We start from the raw sequence: 4,625 nt of genomic DNA, 5'->3' as shown, positions 1-4,625 counted from the left end.
GCACTACCTAGTATTGCTCCCCCGCCGGAGGACAACAACATGAACTAGGAAGTGGCGACTTTGGCAATAAGAACTTACTGTAGATGGCTGTGTTCACAACAGTAGATCTCGCGCCTCTAGGCGACCGTCAGTGCTTGTTTTCAACACTCCATGTGCAACAGCGACTCACGCTGTTGCCTGGGGCTCAAGAGGTGTTTCTTGCGCTATAAACGGACCGTCACTGGAAGTAGTTGGCCCTAGTGATGTTTGGAATGGAACAGCACTAATGCAGTGCGCCAAATTTCACCCCTGTATGTTTACACCGTCCAGCATTAAAAAACAAGCAAGGAAATGAAAAGAGAGCCTAAAAGTTTACTGTGAACTATCACAACTCAACACTTAATGGAAACAAGAACTGCGATTTCGATCCTGAAACAACAAGTGGAGGGAGTGTCAAAGACAAGAAAATTAGCAAAACAGCACCAAACTTACCCATGCGCTTGGTTAGAAGCCCAAGGCCGCAAAGGGGGGGCACTATTCAAGAGAGTGTTATAATCGCGCGAGTTAGGCTCCGGCGGACTATGTTCGCGAAATCATGGAATTATGCTTTCATGGATGCTCTGCATTATGCTCGCAAAATCCTCATATTATGCTTTGGCATTCGGGGATTCTTATTCAAGATGTTGTACTGATCGAACCTCAAAGTACGGGAAGTTGTGCGTTTCTTCGTCCCTGCAAGTGGCCATATAAGTACAGCAGAATTGAGAAGTAGATGGAGATCGCAATACCATGGTGTCCGTGCATGCTAGAGACAAACATAGAAAATAGAAAAATAATACTGGTTCTATTCATTAGTTGACATCTTCTGGAAAAGATTTTTTCATTGCCAAATTAGTTTGAGGTACCTTCCGAAATACTTGATAACGGCTGATTCACTCGTATTTTCTGCTAATTTTTAATTAATGTTTTATTTTATTTCGCCATCCAATGGCAGAAGCCAATGCAAAGGAGGGGGCGTTAGCCAGCCATGATATACATGTATGTACTTTATAAAAACAAACCAATAGGAGGACAGAGAAAGTGTTTTTACTCCGAGTCGGAGTAAAAACAATAAAAAAAACACTCTCTCTGTCCTCCTATTGTTTGAACCAGCTCTACCACTCGATATTGAGCACTCTCCTGGACAGCCTGGAACCTCTCTGTTTTGTATGTACTTTATAAGTGTGAGAAAGAACTTTGAAGGAGACGAGTTCGAGCACACTGCAATGTACTGGCATGATTTCTAGTATAGCTACTTTTCCACTGAAAACAATATCTGAATGACCCCCGAACCCTTTACCATGCAGACCACTAACACTGATGAGGTGCATAGTGCACAATTATGTAGCCTACATACTAGAACTGTAGTACAGTCATATAGTTATGTTCCTACCTCCGAAAGGATGCCAAACTATGCTCCAAACTTTCAACCACCAAATTAAGCCAATAATTATGCCGGCATAATCCGCCGGTGCGTACCTCCGAAACCTTTACCATGCAGACCACTAACACTGATGAGGTGCATAGTGCACAATTGTGTAGCCTCAATCATGTACTTGTACTTGAAGCAGTTATGCTCCTACCTCCGAAAGGATGCCAAATTATGCTCCAAACTTTCAACCACCGAATAGGGCTTGAAAGTGATGACGTCAAAAACGGCCTGGGAGTAGTACGTTGACATCAGATTTCTATTTTGGATCCACTAAGGTGTGACTTTGCTATTGCCTCAGTATGTGGGTGCATAGCAACCCACTCATGTCGTGTGCAGGAGCGACTTTTACTTCCCCACCAGTTGTCATCCCGCCCCCACTAGCCAAATCAGTCAGTTTCACTGGCTACATCACCTTGCTGTGAGTAAGACCGCTTGAAATGTTCTTGGATCCATACAAAAACTGGATCCAGGTGGATCCAGTTTTTGAATTTTTCAAATTGTTGCTATGCGATTGCTATGCTGTGACGTAGCACTTTCAAGCCCCATTATGCCGGCATACTTGTAACGTGTATAACTGGTTCCGAATCACAGATGGCTCCCAGACAAGATGCTCTGTTGCCCTCCCCTTGGCTAAAACGTCCTCCCTTGTATGCTCTCCACTCTTTGTTGCTTACTCTGCTTGGCTTGCGCTGCCCGCTACTACGCGCAATGCCAGTACCCTGGACGCATTTAAATCTGCTCACTAGATTCACCATCACCTGTCCCTCCCATGCTTCTCCGTCTTGACCATTACTTTTCTTCTTTTATTCACCATGGTTGGTTAACACCCACATCTCCCGTACTGGCTGATTTTCTTCTCATGCCATGAGGTGTTGTCTATAATAATAATAATAATAATAATAATCCGTAGGAGCCTAGCGTGAGTACGGTAACTACAGTGTACATGTACATGACTGTCAGGGAGTCGTAAAATACCGGTATTTTACGACTCCCTGATGACTGTACTAATCATGACATACAGTGTTGGCCAAATGTTTGGGCCTACCCAAGAGAAAACAGGTTTCTAGAGAGAATCTTTGTATAGTGCACGAAAAAAACTACTGAAGTTGGCTATCTACCGAAGAGATCATACTCTGATCCATCTTTCGAAGGCTAGATACCGTAAAGTACCGTTGATCCGCCCCCTCTCTAATTCCCGCCCCCTGTCGATTTTCTCCTTGTGAAGCGACTTCGGCGTATACAACGAAATACGATGTTGAACCGACGCATGCACTGCTGTACACAATACTTGCCAATCCAGGATCAAAATGTGCACAATCCAGCACATTGAGTCTGATCCTCTACGTTGTTGTACATCGTACTGCACTTGACAGCCTTGATCTAATTCCCGCCCCCTGCCGAAAACCCAGCTGGGAAGCGACATGGCGTGGGGGCGGATCAACGGTACTTTACGGTAGTTGTAAAATAAAATAAAGTCAATTTAATCGAAAAAGCGTAGGCCCAAACTTACGGCCAAAATTAAAAAAACAGCAAAATCCAGGTGAATAGCTAATAGACATCAACTAAATCTAATCTAAATGATTTGTTTCCATGCTAAGAACCTATCAGTGAACTGTTTGCCCAATTTTACCACTTAGTAGGTCCTCCCTTTGCCTTGACGACAGCCTCCATGCGCGCCGGGATGGTCTAGACGGGTTTCGCGTACTTGTCCCTGCTGATCTTCCGCCACGCTGTCTTGCACACTTCCCCAGGCTGTGTTTCTGTTGACGGGACTTAGGGAACATCATGGCAGAGACAATTCAGCATTTCCCACAAATCCTCAGTCGGATTTAGGTCCGGCGACTGCGTCGGCCGCCCCAGTGCGCGATATGGGCGGTCCGCCGATTACGCCTTTATCGCGTGTGCGCACGCAAATACACCATCCAGACCACGCAACAGATGGACCATGGGTGGCTGCATACTGTTCTACAGTATTCCTTGGTATTGGTCTGCTTTCATCGCCCGTTAACGTTGTAGACCCGCCCGACACCGTTGCCGGCGACGCGGTCCCGTATCATGATGCAGCCACCACTGTGCTTGACTGTGCCAACAGTACACTCTGGCACAAGTTGTACACCTGGTCAACGACTGAAATACACCACACCATCTGATGGTCTCATATTAAATTTAAACTCGTGGGACCACAGTACGTTGCTCCACTAGTCCACAGTACATCCTTGGTGGGCCCTGGCAAAGACCAGTCGTTTCTTCAATTTTCTGGTTGATATACGGGTTTTTTGTGGTCCTGCAGCCTCTCAGGCCAGCTTTCAGCAGTCTGGGACGTTCCGTACGGCTCGGGACATGTTTGCCACGGTTTTGCACCAGTCTGTCTTGAGCTCCCACGACAAAGTCCTTCTGCTAGCCAGAGTTATCACCTTGAGGTACCTGTCGTCACGAGCAGACGTCAGCCTTGGATGACCAGAACGAGGCTAATTCTTGCAGCTTTGCATCACTGCGAACCTGGTGACAGTTTCCTCACCGTGCGCGCACAAACGCGGGTCAAATTGGCGATATCATTCGAAGAGAGGCCATCATTATTCATCTTCACTGTCAACTCCCTCACGTCAGAGCCAAAGGTGCTTGGATCGACCCATGGTGAAGGAAAAATGTCAAAAACAGCAACTAAAATTTGTTGTTCGTGTCGTGAGGACCACCACGTGTTGTGCAGTTGAATTTCCCGCTGGTTTTGCATGACACATTTTTGTACCGTACGGTACCGTACAAATTCAAATATTTTGGCCAAAAATTTGGGCCTAGCTTTTTCATGATTTTCACCTGAAAATTTGTTTTGAAGCGCACGTGCGCTGTAGAAAACTTATCTCACGCGTTTTCATCGGGCTTGCAGCAGGTTTGAAGATACACAACCTGGCAGCACCACTGTATTGTGCCAAACCCCAAAAATTTATAGGTAGGCCCAAACTTCTGGCCAACACTGTATACAATGTTCGTGTGTCTCATGTGCATGAGAATGAGAATGAAAATGTCACATCAACAGTCGGCTGCACGCGCGCACGGGTACAGGAGGATTGTTGACGGTACGCACTCCTAGTACAATGACTATGTACATGTACATGTGTGGCACGCATCAAGATCAATGTTGATTTGTTGATTGTGTCCACGAGGAAGGTAGTGCTAT

This window comes from Sycon ciliatum, chromosome 8 (assembly GCF_964019385.1).
Source record: "Sycon ciliatum chromosome 8, ocSycCili1.1, whole genome shotgun sequence".
NCBI lineage: Eukaryota > Metazoa > Porifera > Calcarea > Leucosolenida > Sycettidae > Sycon > Sycon ciliatum.
This window is presented reverse-complemented; position numbering follows the sequence as displayed.